The sequence below is a fragment of the Neophocaena asiaeorientalis genome, unplaced genomic scaffold (genome assembly GCF_003031525.2).
Source record: "Neophocaena asiaeorientalis asiaeorientalis breed wild unplaced genomic scaffold, Neophocaena_asiaeorientalis_V1.1 scaffold100, whole genome shotgun sequence".
In the NCBI taxonomy this organism is placed as follows: Eukaryota; Metazoa; Chordata; class Mammalia; order Artiodactyla; family Phocoenidae; genus Neophocaena; species Neophocaena asiaeorientalis.
In genome coordinates, this window is record NW_020173955.1 from 3,636,036 (window position 1) to 3,652,368 (window position 16,333).

General features: G+C 35.8%; 1 protein-coding gene across 7 annotated transcripts in view; it reads left to right on the forward strand.

Moving 5' to 3' along the window:
• PUS10 (pseudouridine synthase 10) overlaps positions 1-16,333 on the forward strand; it is a 64,622-nt gene that overhangs the window by 7,855 nt on the left and 40,434 nt on the right. The window lies entirely within an intron of this gene.

Genomic DNA, 16,333 nt, shown 5'->3' on the forward strand with positions numbered 1-16,333 from the left:
GATAATGGAGCAAATGGAAGAGTAAAGGCAGTGATAATGATAATACTGAGGTTTATAAACACTTAAAGTCATTTTCTAGTCAATCATCAGTACATTTCTCACAGATAGGTCATCTCCAGGGTCCAATTTTGGTGGAGAAAAACAGACTTCCAAAAGCTAAGTGACTCACAAAAGCTTTCAGTGTTTGAGTAACAAAAATAGGAAAAGAAATATATTTTCTAAGTGTGGTTATATATCTTACTACCAATCTTCATCTCAAAGTTTATATTTTTACGTTAAAATTTGTATTGTCCATTTTTACCACATGTGATGATTTTAACAATATTAACTTAATATTTGTTAAATACTTATGAAGTATTTATATTCCATATTAGAAATAGAAGATGCTGTTTTAAAAAATAGAATTATTCTGCATAAACTCTTCTTGCTTTTATTTATTTATTTTTCGCTGCGTTGGGTCTTCATTGCTGCATGAGGGCTTTCTCTAGTTGCAGCGAGCGGGGGCTACTCTTCGTTGCAGTGCGTGGCCTTCTCATTGCGGTGGCTTCTTTTGTTGTGGAGCACAGGCTCTAGGCGTGCAGGCTTCAGTAGTTGTGGCTCGCAGGCTCTAGAGCGTGGACTCAGTAGTTGTGGCTCACAGGCTTAGTTGTTCCACGGCATGTGGGAATCTTCCTGGACCAGGGCTCGAACCCATGTACCCTGCATTGGCAGGCAGATTCTTAACCACTGTGTCACTAAGGAAGTCCTTAAACCTACATTCTTATACTTGGGTTTAGAAAAACAACTGCCAAGTAAAGGATGAGGCAGGAGTGGCTTGAGCTATGTTTAATTGGAAGATTGGGATTGACATATACACAGTACTATATATAAAATAGATAATTAATAAGGACCTACTGTATAGCATAGGAAACTCTACTCGATACTCTGTAATGGCCTATATGGGAAAAGAATCTAAAAAAGAGTGGATGTATGTATATGTATAACTGATTCACTTTGCTGTACACCTGAAACTAACACAACATTTTAAATTAACTATACTCCAATAAAAAAAAAAAAAGAGCTGTGTTTATAGTGATGGCTTAGGAGTTTTAGTTAGTAGCCCAATGAGAATTATGGGTGTGATTAGATAAGTTCTCTGGATTTTCATCCAGATACTAGAAGTATAGTATCTGAAAAGATGAAGGTGACAATCCTTTTTTACTCAGTGCTGACCATTCCTAGAGTACCATAGTCAGATGGAATGTTCTACTTTAGGAGGAGCAAATACAAATGGGAAGGCATTTTGTAGTAGTCCCCCAAACTTGTGAATATGTTATTTTGCATTTTTAAAAAAGGGACTTGGTGGAAGTAATTAAGGTTAAGGATGATGAGATACAGAGATTATCCTTAATTATCTAGGTGGGCTCAACCTAATCATGTGAGTCCTTAAAAGTACCCTTCCTGGCTGAGGTGATAGTAAGAGAAAAACGTGATTGTTTGAGAATGGTCAGAGAGATGCAGTGTTGCTCACTTTGAAGATAGTGGGAGGGAGCCATGAGCCCAGGAAAATGAGTGGAATCTGAAAGCTAGAAAAGGCAAGGAAACAGGTCCTCCTAGCCTAGAGCCTCCAGAGAAGAATATGGCCCTATTGACCCAGTGAGACCAGTGTCAGGCTTCTGACCTAAAGTACTGTAAGATAATAAATTTGTGTTTTAAACCACTAAATTTGTGGGAATTTGTTATAGCAACAATAGAAACAAACACATTTAGATGAGTGCATTTAGAATGTTGGAGACATCTGAACCCTGGTCACAGGAACTGCTGCCAAAGGAACTTGGGTTATTTAATTTGGAGAATAGATGATTTAGTGGGACAAATTTGCCCTGCTTAAATATTTGAGGGGTTTTCTCCTGGAGAGATAGAGTAATTTTCAGCTGTAAGGAGGATTATCCAAAACAGGATAGACTGTTTTCAGGAATGGTGAGTTTTCTGTCACCAGAATGTTTAAGCCAAGACTGGGCAACTACTTGGCAGAGATATATATATAAGGAAGTTGTGAACCTATAGTTAGTTAGACTAGAGACTTTGTTCAGCCTTTACAAACTTTAAGATCCTATATAGTTTTAAGAAAAATATTTATTATAGTAATTTTTAAATGTTACCTTATATTCATGATTGATTCCTCTAAACTCCTACACCACATTACATTACTGCCACACTAAAATTACCATAGAGTGAATAACCCAGACTTATGCTAATATTAGGCTAACCTGGTATTGATGGGAAAAGAGCATTCCAAGTAGGTCCTTTTAAAAGTAAGCACTTGAAAGTCCTGTTCTTCTAGGTTTATCTTTACTAGTACAGTTCAGTAGGGGGCAATATTGTACTATCAGTTTGGCCTACTGGCCCCACCTCAGGAGCAGCGTGCGGGAAACAGTTGTTTACTACTGACTTTTTGGGGTTTTGTTTTTAATTTTTATTGGAGTATAGTTGCTTTACAATGTTGTGTTAGTTTCTGCTGTGCAGCAAAGTGAATCAGTTATACATATATCCACTCTTTTTTAGATTCTTTTCCCACATAGGTCATTACAGAGTATTGAGCAGAGTTCCCTGTGCTCTACAGTAGGTCCTTAATTACTATTGACTTTGAATGTTAATTGTCCCTTAAATGTTACTTTGGTCGTTTGAAACACCTACTTCTCTATATGCAACTTGGTATAGTTTGGGTTTTATTTGTCAAATCAAAACCTTTTTTCTCTCATTTGTTATACTTTGTGATATTTCCATGCTTTGCACTAAGTACTATAAGTTATACACAGCCCTAGAAAAGTAGCCAAAAATAAAAGCAGTACCATTTCTGTGGTAGCAGTTTTTTTTGTTTTTTTTTTTGTGGTACGCGGGCCTCTCATCGTTGTGGCCTCTCCCGTCGCGGAGCACAGGCTCCGGACGCGCCGGCCCAGCAGCCATGCTCACGGGGCCCAGCCGCTCCGTGGCACGTGGGATCCTCCCGGACCGGGGCACGAACCCGCATCCCCTGCATCGGCAGGTGAACTCTCAACCACTGCGCCACCAGGGAAGCCCTGTGGTAGCAGTTTATATTTACAAAGTTGTTCTTTTCTTAAATTCTGACAAATGGGTATTCAAAAGACTTTGGATTTTTAGTTAAATCGGTGCGGTCTTAGCCAGTTTGGGACCATCATCTCATTAAGAATCTAAAGAAAGCAATGACTCCCTTGTCCTAAAAATGCATGTATTCAGAATTTTGCATGTATTTATATAGGCCTCTCAAACTCCCAGCCATTAACCTAGGATCTTTCTTAATTGGACACTCCAGTAATTTTCCCCCTCTGTAATTGATTGATGTGCTTACTTTTTCTAAAGGGCAATGCTTTTTCTAATTATGATTAGCTCATAGTACAGAATTTGATGAAATCTCTGACTTCAAGTACAGAGAGCTGCACTTTTCAATTTCATATTGTATGTGTAGGCCTGAGCTGGCTATCTTCATTCATTAACCCAACTCTCTAATTTAGCAAGCATATTTTCTACGTTTTATTCATTTTCTGTGACTTCTCAATTTTTATTTTGTATGACAACACCTTGCTTAAATCAGTTTTTGTTCTCTCTTACCCACCATTTAGTACCAACTTAAGGTTCACTTCAATCGATAAACTTTCTCGGCTTACTAAGGCGTTTTCAGACTTTGTAACCCTATTTTTTGGTTAGGTTAGTTAGTTAAGACTTGCTTCAATCTTTATGTGGTCCATTTATCCATGCAAAGCATTTTTACAAGGTTGCTGAATGAGGCACTGAAAAACATGCAAAATTATAGCAATCACTGTCTCGGCCTCTTAGGGATTTTTCAGTAGATTCTTTATGGATGGGTTGAGGGGATGTAACCTTGCTAATGTTTTGCATATACAGGCTGCAACATTTTAAGCCTTTCAGAGGACATGCAGCAAACCCATCTTCCTTATGAGAGGTGACCCCAATAGCATACCTCTGTGAGCACAACATCAGTATATGGAAGTCTGCATGATCAGAATCACAGAATCATAGATCTGTAGGAGACCTTGGTGACCATCTAGCCTCATTGAAAAATGACATGTATATGGTTGTGATTTGTCAGAGCTCTGCCCATGCCACCATCTCAGGTATAAATCCCTTAAAACCTACTGAGAATCTCTGATGGAGTCCAGGAGTTCCCAACCTTTTAATCTCTGAAAATTTAACGGATCCCCGGTGTCTGTGAATTGGAAAGAAGGTGTGTTTGGATGATTTTTTTCAGCCTCACAGATTGGGATTACTTCACTAATCATCTCACTCATCTCATGTGAAGGGGGAAAGACCAAACCTTGCCCAATGTGTCACATTTATTGGAATTTGGGTTTGTCTCCCTCATTCACGCTCTTTTTTTTTTTTTAAATCCACACCATCTCTTATACTTAGGCATGTTTTATTTACTTAACTATCTTGGGTCTATGGGCATTGCCTTTTCTTAACTACCGCACTTGTTAAGCCATACACTCGAGAAGGATCAGGGGACAAAAGAATGATAAAATCTAGGCAGAGCTGTTGCATTGGGGGAACATGGGACTAGACATGGGAGCAGGTTCAGGATTCTGTTACTCCATCTACAATTGGGACGTGTGTTCCAAGGAAGAAAGGATGAGTGACCTGTGATTAGTCAAGGTCTTTGTAGAACCCAAGTCCTGGTTAGTTTAGGGTGGGCAGTCAGCAGTCCAGCTGTCAGGGAGTCAGAGCAGGTATTGAATAGGTTTAATAACTCACTATTAGAGGGTACAGTTGCAGGGAGACCAACAAATAAAGCAAGAACCCTTTCCTGAAGTCACTGAGCCTTGTAGCAAGGAAGAACAAATCATATTCCCGCGAATGAGATGCCATGGTGAAGTAGGACAAGGAGCAAGGCTAATTCTAAAAACCATCACAATAACGTATACTGGATTCAGGAATGCAGTTGGCGGAGTATTCAGACATATGTTTAAATACTTGAAGGTGCGTATGTTTACTTCCTAGCTTTGCTTTTTTCTTGGCCTGAACCAGCTAAGTATAGGCAGAGGAGGCAGCAAGAAAGAAAAGGTTGCTATGGCTAATCCACCAGTGTGGGTGGTTGAGAGGTAGCAGGGTGTGTAAAGAGCATGAGGCAGCCTTAAAATTTTGAAGTTTATGTTTTAATTTGTATGGTCTTATTCCATGAATTGTCCCATTCTGCATCTTTAAAATTTTTAGTGAGAAATGGTTATATAACAGAGTTAATAGGAATACAAGATGAAGCAAATCCTTTTTCTATTTCCCCATCAAATGCAACATATTATCACATTGCTACTTACCAACTGTTGAGTTCCTTACCAAACTTTCCTTTTTTTCATTCAGTTTTAGGACTGCATGGCCTAGTGGACTAAGTTTCAGAAAAAGGGAGCTTCTAAATTAGACTCTATTTCAGATTTCTTTTGTTACATAGAGAAGTCATCTCAATTACCCTTTTTGCTGAGATCACCACCATGTTTTAGACTTACTAATTCTCAACTACTATTATTTTTGAAAAATCATTCATAATAATTTATATATACAATATATGTATATAAAGTGATAGTTTATATGTGAAACAGCCACACCACCACAATGTGTGCTTATATTTTAGGAGCAGTGAGACACAACCCCTTTCTTGGAAAAAACAAGGGGCAGTAGCTGCCACCATTTATTATTTGTAGGAGAGTGTGCTGCCTGTGCTGTCTCATTTAATCATAACAACCCCTTGAAGTAGGCAGTGTTATTATTTCTGTTTTACAGATGATGAAATTGAAACTCAGGGTTACACTGCTCATAAATAACAGAGCTAGGATTTAAATGCTCATGTATCCAACTCCAAAGTATATGCTTTTGATTATTGCTGTGCCCTACTTACTACCTACACTGTGATTTGGTCAGATAGATATCAGAAGTGGGTTATTGTGTATCTGTGTTTACAGGAGAGGCTTAGTCTAGGTTTTGACCTTTACACTCAAATGGTGTGGTATCTTCAAAGTTAGGGAAAGGATTCTTGGTAAAAGTATATATGTATATATATATATATATATGGAACCAGAGCTCTTGTAATATTTTAACAAGAGTAATAATTTAACAAACATGATGATAAATCACCAATTTATTTGGTGATTCTCTAAAATTACAACTTTGAAAGTAAAATTAAAATTACATTTTTTAGCACTTTCCGACCACACTTGAGGTCAAGTTTTGTTATCAGATAACTGGAATAGGTACAGAAGAGGTTTTAAATCAAATATCTTTTTACAGCAGATGTCTTAAAATAGAGGAATTTCCATTCACTTTTGTGAGGAGCTACTTCTGTTTTTCCTTTAATCTTAGAACGATTGATAGGTGTGTGTGATGATGAATTATTATGTTATTCCCTTAATAATTAGAGGTGGGCATGTCAGGATTTCAGCCATGTCCTTTTGTCATGTGTACTTCCAAATATCCAAAAAGAGGGAGCTGGTGCCACCCTGAAGTCAGACAAATCTAACTTCATTATTGACTTCTCAGAAATCTCTTCCTTGAGAAGTAGTACTGCTACTTTCTTACCTTTAAAAAAAAAAAGAATTAGTAGTATTGATTAATGGTAGTGCTACAGCTGCTCCTGCTTCTTTTTTAAAAAAAAAATTAGGTTGTACTGCTTAAAATATTGGATGTTATCTTTACAAATCTTTCCTTTTATTTTTTAAAATATTTATTTATTTATTATTTTGGCTGCACTGGGTCTTAGTTGCAGCATGTGGGATCTTCATTGTGGCACATGGGCTTCTTAGTTGTAACATGCGAACTCTTAGTTGCAGCATGCATGTGGGATCTAGTTCCGTGACCAGGGATCGAACGCAGTCCCCCTGCATTGGGAGCACAGAGTCTTACTGACTGGACCATCAAGGAAGTCCCACAAATCTTTCCTTTTAAACGAAACTTTGTTTTTCCTTACCAGTATTAATACAGGATCAGTATTAGTGGAATCTATTTTCTAGAGTAAATACCTTTCAAGGAAATGGTATCTGAGAATTTTTTTTCCTAAGAAAAACTGGGTATCTTTTTCCTTGCCATCATTTTTTATTATGCAGAGTTATCTGATTTTTTTAATATGATAAATATTTTTCAACCAATTTGGACACTCATCATTTATAAAACTCTCATGTGAAAGGCCTTAGTTTAGCATTGGATTGTCATTTCACAGTGTTACTTCCTTTTTATTGCTTGTAGCTTTGGGTTTAACAGTTAGTGGGTCGGAGATCAGATGGGTGTACAGCTGTCTCTACAACCTTGACAAGAGTGCTCAGAGCAGGTACTGGCAGAAGGAAGAGGGCAAGTTTTTTATTTAAGAGGTATATAATTATATAAATTTTTATTTAAATTTTTATATGTATGGCAAATTAAAGAGTCCTATATTATTTTTATTATCATTTAAAAGCTATTCAGAGAATTCCCTGGTGGTCCAGTGGTTATGACTAGGTGGTTTCACTGCCGTGACCCAGGTTCAATCCCTGGTCAGGAAACTAAGATTCCACAGGCTGCGCAGTGCAGCCAGAAAAAAAAAAGACAAAGAAAGTTATTCATATAAGTAACTGTTGAAGTATTGATGTGATTGAAACTCTTGATTCTTTCCTCTGGTGGAATCTCAGTTTATCTCTGAGGTGGTTGTTAAAATGTTATTGTGAGTATCTGGGCAGGTATAATGTGAGGGGAACTAATTTGTGGGGAAAAATAAAATGGATTTTATTTAGATGTGGTCATGAAGTATAAAAAAGGAAATGAAATAATGAAATAGATGCGTTGGTATCAACACAGGTAGCCCTTTTATTCTTATATAAAGAATCATGGGCTTCCCTGGTGGCGCAGTGGTTGAGAGTCCGCCTGCCAATGCAGGGGACACGGGTTTGTGCCCCGGTCTGGGAGGATCCCACATGCTGTGGAGCGGCTGAGCCATGGCCACTGAGCCTGCGCGTCCAGAGCCTGTGCTCCGCAGCGGGAGAGGCCACAACAGTAAGAGGCCCACGTACCGCAAAAAAAAAAAAAAAAAAAATCATATCACACCTATTAGAATGGTTATTATAAAAGAGACAAGAAATTGCAGGTGTTGGAGAGAATGTAGAAAAAGGGGAACTCTTGTACACGGTTAGTGAGAATATAAATTGGTGCAGCCACTATTGGAACACAGTATGAGGATTCCTCAAAAAATTAAGACTAGAACTATGATATGATCCAGCTATTCCACTTCTGGGTATTTATCCAAAGAATACAAAATTACTAATTTGAAAAGATATGTGTGCCCCTATGTTCATTCAGCATTATTTACAGTAGCCAAGATATGGAAACAACTTAGATGTTCATTGAAGGATGAATGGATAAAGAAGATGTGGTATATGTATACAGTGGAATATTACTCAGCCATGAAAATAAGGAAATCTTGCCACTTGCAACACTGTGAATGAAACTTGAGGATATTATGCTAAGTGAAATAAGTCAGAGAAAGACAAAACTGTATGATTTCACTCATATGTGGAACTTAAAGAAACAAATGAACAAATAAAGCAAAACAAACTCACAGGGGACTTCCCTGGTGGTCCAGCTGTTGAGAATCTGCCTTCAAATGCAGGGGACATGGGTTCGATCCCTAGTCAGGGAACTAAGATCCCACATACTGCGGGGGAACTAAGCCTGCACACCACAACTAGAGAACCCACGTGCCGCAACTACTGAGCCCACATGCTCTGAAGCCCATGCGTCGCAACTAGAGAGAAGCCGGCACACCACAACGAAAGGTCCTGTGTGCCACAATGAAAGATCCTGCATGCTGCAACAAAAAGACCCTACACAGCTAAAAATAATAAATAAATATTTTTAAAAAACCCCTCCAAACTCACAGATACAGAGAACAGATTGGTTGTTATCAGAGGGAAAGGGGGTTGCAAGATGGATGAAATGGGTGAGGGGGGTCAATTGTATGGTGAAGGATGGTAACTAGACTATTGGTGCTGATCATTTTGTAGTATATACAGATGTCAAATTATAATGTTGTACACCTGAAACTTATATAATGTTATATACCAATTTTATCTCAATTTAAAAAATCAGGGCTTCCCTGATGACACAGTGGATAAGAATCTGCCTGCCAATGCAGGAGACACAGGTTTGATCCCTGGTCCGGTAAGATCCCACATGCTGTGGAGCAACTAAGCCCACGCACCACAACTACTGAGCCTGCGCTCTAGAGCCCGTGAGCCACAACTACTGAAGCCTGTGTGCCTAGAGCCCGTGCTCTGCAACAAAAGAAGCCACCGCAATGAGAAGCCTGTGCACCATAACGAAGAGTAGCCCCCACTCACTGCAGCTAGAGAAAGCCCATGCTCGGCAACAAAGACCCAACGCAGCCAAAAATAAATAAATAAAATAAAAATAAATTTAAAAAAACTTAACTCATTAAAAGAATAATAATATAAAATAGTTTCTATTTAGAATTCAGTTCACATCTAGGATTTAAATTTTTTGTGAAGCTGGGGTGTTATGTGTATTGATAATATTTGTTCATTTGGTATTATCACTATAAATTCATATTAGAAACTGAGAGAATGATTTTAGTGAGACTTTGGATCGTATTTCTGAAAGCATTACCTGGTAGAATCTCTCCTTATGAAGAAAGTGGGCATGTACACTCAAGCCCTATTGAATAAATCAGTAACCAGGAACGAATGCTAAATTGGTATTCCAAAAGATTTTTTTAAATGCAGACATGTATTCAGGGCACTTCTTTTGGATACATTTTTATTCATGATGCAACCTGAGTTATTTTGTAAATAAGATTAAGATGCCCCACATGTGTCTTTTGAAGGGCTTTTAATCATACTCACTACAGGTATAGTGTAATGAATCAGAGTGAGTGTTCAGATAAACAATATTCAATTAGCATAGAGACTTTTTTTCTGAGCTTTTGATATAGTACATCTATTGGATAGCTTGTTGGACATCTTAGGTAGTCTTTTTCCAGTTTGTTTTGTCTTTCATGTTTCTCACATTTTAAGTAATTGCCTCATAGGAAACACAGAGACTGGTCCGGTAAGATCCCACATGCTGTGGAGCAACTAAGCCCACGCACCACAACTACTGAGCCTGCGCTCTAGAGCCCGTGAGCCACAACTACTGAAGCCTGTGTGCCTAGAGCCCGTGCTCTGCAACAAAAGAAGCCACCGCAATGAGAAGCCTGTGCACCATAACGAAGAGTAGCCCCCACTCACTGCAGCTAGAGAAAGCCCATGCTCGGCAACAAAGACCCAACGCAGCCAAAAATAAATAAATAAAATAAAAATAAATTTAAAAAAACTTAACTCATTAAAAGAATAATAATATAAAATAGTTTCTATTTAGAATTCAGTTCACATCTAGGATTTAAATTTTTTGTGAAGCTGGGGTGTTATGTGTATTGATAATATTTGTTCATTTGGTATTATCACTATAAATTCATATTAGAAACTGAGAGAATGATTTTAGTGAGACTTTGGATCGTATTTCTGAAAGCATTACCTGGTAGAATCTCTCCTTATGAAGAAAGTGGGCATGTACACTCAAGCCCTATTGAATAAATCAGTAACCAGGAACGAATGCTAAATTGGTATTCCAAAAGATTTTTTTAAATGCAGACATGTATTCAGGGCACTTCTTTTGGATACATTTTTATTCATGATGCAACCTGAGTTATTTTGTAAATAAGATTAAGATGCCCCACATGTGTCTTTTGAAGGGCTTTTAATCATACTCACTACAGGTATAGTGTAATGAATCAGAGTGAGTGTTCAGATAAACAATATTCAATTAGCATAGAGACTTTTTTTCTGAGCTTTTGATATAGTACATCTATTGGATAGCTTGTTGGACATCTTAGGTAGTCTTTTTCCAGTTTGTTTTGTCTTTCATGTTTCTCACATTTTAAGTAATTGCCTCATAGGAAACACAGAGATTACATGATGTGAGTCCTTGAAGTTGAAATCTATCCTGGAATAGAAATGTTTTCATTTTCTTTTTAGCAATTTATGTTATTATATTCATCAGCATTTAACCCCTTCCTTCTCACAGATAACCATTGTCTTTACTCCGAAAGCTAGAGTTGAAATGGGCCTGATTTTGAACTTTATATAAAATGGAATCATAACATGATAAATCTTTTGTGTATGGCTTCTATCATTTGATGTTTTTTTTTTTTTTTTTTGAATCGGCAGGCGGACTCTCAACCACTGCGCCACCAGGGAAGCCCTGATGTTATTTTTAAGAGATTCATTCATATTGCTATGTGGAGCTGTAGGTTGTCATTGCTGTACGGTATTCAGTTGCATGAATATACTGCAGTTTATTCATACTACTATTAACGGATATTGAGGACATTTCTAGTTTTTAGCTACTTTCAGCAGTGAAACCATCAACATTCTTGAAGCTTATCCTAGTGCACATATGCAGGAGTTTATGGTATATGCCTATGAGTGGAATTGCTGAGTCATAAGGAATACATTTCTTTGAGTTTATCAGATAATGCCAAACTATTTTCAAAGTGGTTGTACTAGTCTACATTCCCACTTTCATTTATTTTGATCTTTAATTTCTTTCAATAATGGTTTACAGTTTTCAGTGTACAGATTTCACACATATTTAAAATAATTTGTCCCTAAGAATTTCATTGTTTTAGGTGCTCTTGTAAGTGGAATTGGAGTTTTATTGCATTTTCCAATTTTTCATTGCTGATCTGTAGAAATATAGTTGGTTTTTGCAGACTTGTAACCTGCAATCTTGCTAAACTTTTAAAAATAGTTCTAATAGTTTTGTTGTAGATTCCTTAGGATATTTGACCATGTTTTTTTTATTACAAATTCAGATTCTTCAGTTGATAGTGGGTTATTCAAGTTTCCTATTACTTCTTTTGTCAGATTTGGTAATTTGTATCTTTTGAGGAATTTGTTTCATCTAAGTTGTCAGATTTATTTTCATAAAGTTTTTCATAATGTTCCCCCTTCTTATGGTTTAATGTTTTATTCCATGACAATGGTAATGTGTGTCTTCTCTTTTTTTCCTGTGATCTGTGCAGCTAGAGATTTACTGATATTATTGATCTTTTCAAAGAACCAGTATTTGGTTTCATTGATTAATTCTGTATATGTTTATTTTATATTTCATTGATTTCTGTTCTTTATTATTTTCTTCCTTCTACTTATTATGGCTTTAATTGTTCTTTTTCTGTATTCCTAAAGTTGGGAGCTTAGATAGTTTATTTTGGGTTTTTCTTCTTTTGTGCTACAATAGCAGAGTTGATTAGGTGTGCTAGATGCATATGTCCAGCAGCCTAAGATATGTACTATCTGGTCTTTAACAGAAAAATGTTGCCAAGCTTTGCTCTAGGGGCTATAATAACCATCTTTATCTTAACTCAATCAGGAATATTATAATCTTACAACATTATATTTCTATTTTACTGTTCTTAGTGCAATTGTTGTATATCTGTTATGTCTGTATACGTTTTAAACCTACAATACTGTGTTATAATTTTTGCCCTGAAATACATATCTTTTAAAGATGAGATGAAAACAATATGCCTACCTATTATATTTACCACAAATTTACCATTTCTAGTGCTCCTCATTTTCTCTAGATCCAAGTTGACATCTGGTGTCATTTCCCTTCATGTGACTCATGACCCCCACTGAAAAGACCCTCATTTTACCTTCTCCAAAAAAAATAAATAGTCTTTTAGAGGAGTTAGGGCAGGTCATTCACCTGGCTAAATGAAGTGATGTGGGGGATTTGAAGAGCTGCCTCTTTTTTCAAACAGATTTTCAGTCAAACTTCCTTATTTTGCTCCTTCTATCCCCACTTCCAGAATTCCATGGTGGTGTGTTTACTCCTCAGACTTTTGTTGATTGTGGCGTATCAGTTATGCGTGCTGCCAGTTTAGGTTTCAGCTTTTTGTGTGTGTCTCTGTCCTTTACCATTCCTCTATCTGCTTTCCAACTTCCAGATTTCTAACTACACTCCCACTGTCCCCATCCTGGTGGATTTTATGCTCTTTTAACAAATCTCGTTACTTGTTGTTTTAGAGGATTAACAAAAGTACATACCTGAATTTGATATTCTCTCTTTACCCAGAAGTCCAAATACATTTGCTTACTTTTAAAATACAATTTTTGCATTTGTCTCATTTTAATATTTATTATAGTTACATTATTTTTATTTACTACATTAAACAAATTACCAAAATCAAAGTATACTGTCTAGTTTCTTTCATCTGTGAGGTTAGAAATACTTTTTTATGTTATAACAACCCTAATGGAAATCTGTCAATTTAGTTTTTATTTTACAAATTAATTATATGGAAAAATATGAAGAAAAAATATTCTTGAAGAAATTTTATATTCTTTTTTGGCAGTTAATAGTAGCGTTCATACCCAATAATGACCTTTACAATGTTTGCATATTTTAAGGTTATATAATGGAGGAGTGGTAGGTGGAAGAAAAGGGTAGAAAAAATTCATTACCAATTAGACTCATGAGTATATTTACTAATCATTTTTGACATCTCATGAACTTAGGCCTTTTTTATTTGTTTAGTTATTTTAGCTTCTATTTTTATATCATATTGTACAAATCAGTGGTAGTATATGAATAACTCATCACACTGCCATTTTCTAGAAATGCACTTGAAATATCCCAGCCACCAAAGCTTTGTCATTAGATCTTGCCATTAGATAGTCTTCACCAAATTATTCGTAGGAATCTGTGGTTCCTTCTTCCTTCTTTTTCTCTCACTGTCTCCATCTCTTTCTCCCCCTTTCCCTCTCCCTTACCTTCCTGCCTTCCCTTGCTCCCTCCCTTCCTTCCAAATACTATATCAAGGTGTCCTAATAAAGATATTGGCAGGATTCAAACTGGACAAAATTTAAGGTCCAAGGGCCCCTGCCTTTCTCCTTTCCCCAGCGTCATACTGCATTTTGTTGTTGGGTATATGGTTTGATCTGCCTTGATCATTTGCCTTTATGTTCTGCACACCCGTTAACTAGCATTCATGGCTAGAAACTGGCCCAGTGCAGATGATGTTCCATTCTCAAATTCACAACAAATCACCTTCCTTAAACTTTTAGACTAAAACTAGAACTGAAAGTTTGGAAGGGGCAAGGCTTGAGGAAATCCCCTTTTTTGTTTAATGTGCATTACTAAACAGAGTTAGGAGACCTGCATTATAAAAAAACAATTAACATTTTGGTATAATATCTCATTTAAACTTCCAATTATGCAAGAAACAGCATTCTCCCTGTTTTACAGACGAGGAAACAAACACCAAAAGGGCATTTAATTGCCCCAAATTACTTGCTGCTAAGTAGGAAGAGAACTTGAACCCAGTTCTTTCTATTTCAGACTCCCATGCTTTTTCCAGGATGCTTTTTGACCTCCTTCCCATCCCACCTCTGACACTACTTAGGCAAGTTCCTGGAAAGAAAAAGTGGTAGGCACACTAAACCTTACCAGATCAGAGGAGTTTGTCATTTATTTGGAAAGATTTTGTTTGAAGTTTTCAGGACATTGTTTTAATAAATTTAGAAAGCCTCCAATATTAATACCTTTACACATAAGCTATTTCTCAAATTATAATAAAATTCATTAACTTGGAGAAAGATTTTTCTCTAAAAATAAGATCATGTTATATGGGGTGGGGGAGGGTGTTGTGTGTACATTTTATAGTTTACAAAACATTCATTCTGTCATCACAGCACTTCTAAAGATAGCTATTGTATTTATGGGGAATGAGGTTTACATTTAAAATGGGCAACTCTTCTCTTTGAATTGATTAAAATTTTGATAAGTATTTCCAAATTGCCCTCCTAAAAGATGTTACCAGTTTACAACAGTGTATTACAACCTTGTACCCTTGCCCAAACTGGGTATATCGTACTCTTTCGTATTCTAAACCACGCAAAAATTATCTTGTTTAATTTACACTTGTTTGATTTTCAAGTGAGGTTTCACATCTCTTTTGCATGTTTATTAACCATTGGGGTTCCTTTTTATTTGGTTATTTAGCTCTTTAAAATTGATTTTTAAGAGCTCTTTGGACATATGGTTATTGATCCTTTGTCTATTTTATTTCTTTCAGCCTGTCATTTGTCATTTATCTTTGTTTATGGTCATTCAAAAAACTTAAATTTCTAATTTTTGTGGAACTTTTCAACTAGGAACAAATTTCTCTACATTTTTTCAATTCTTTGTTTGGGCTTACAATTATTTTACAGTTTTCATCTCACATTTCATAAATTTATTCGTATGTGGGTTTTTTTAACATGTTTTCATTTTTTATTTTAATTGTAATCTGAGTAGGTTTTTTTTTTTAATAACATTTTCTATTTGGTTACTAGGAAAGTAATGTGTGTATGTTTGTGTGTCTTGATATTTATCTTGTAACTGCCCAACTTTCTAGCCTCTATTATTAATTCTAGTGATATTCCTCTAATAATAATTCTATTATTAATTAATTCTGAATTAATTCTAATTCAGTTGGTTATCTAAATATGCTATTACCTTATTTGCAAATAATGATCATTTTTCTACTCTCTTTTCCTACTATTTATGTGTATATTTATTGTATATGTGTGTATGTATGTGTGTGTATTTATCTTATAGACTTGACTAGGACCTCCAAAACATGTTACCTAACGGTAATACTAGTGACCCTTGTCTGGACCCTCAATAATAGGAATGTTTCTAGAGTTTAAATATTAATTACGTTGTTAACTCTTTTCTAATACATACTCTTTATCTATTTAAGGAAGTTTGCTTCCATTCCAAGTATAGGAAGTTTTTTGAATCAGGAACAGATATTTTGTGACGTATTTTTCTCTTTTTAGCTATTATTATAGTCAAGTAAATGAATTGGTTTTCTTATGTTGAACTTTTGTTGTTTTCCTGAGATAACATTTTTCAGTCATTTTATTTACATAAAAATTTGACTTAGTAATATTTTATATAGGATTTTTACATATATACATAAATATGTATGTATATATATAAATAAGAATAGCCTATTATCTAACATTTTTATGCTACCTTTGGATTGGGTTTTAAATTATGCAATTAGATTACATATTGGATTATGGTTTGAATATTAGATTATGTAAGCTATGTGGATTTAATTATCAGGCTTTCTATCATTTTTTAAAACTTTTAAAATTTAATTTTATTTATTTTTTATACAGCAGGTTCTTATTAGTCATCAATTTTATATACATCAGTGTATACATGTCAATCCCAATCGCCCAATTCATCA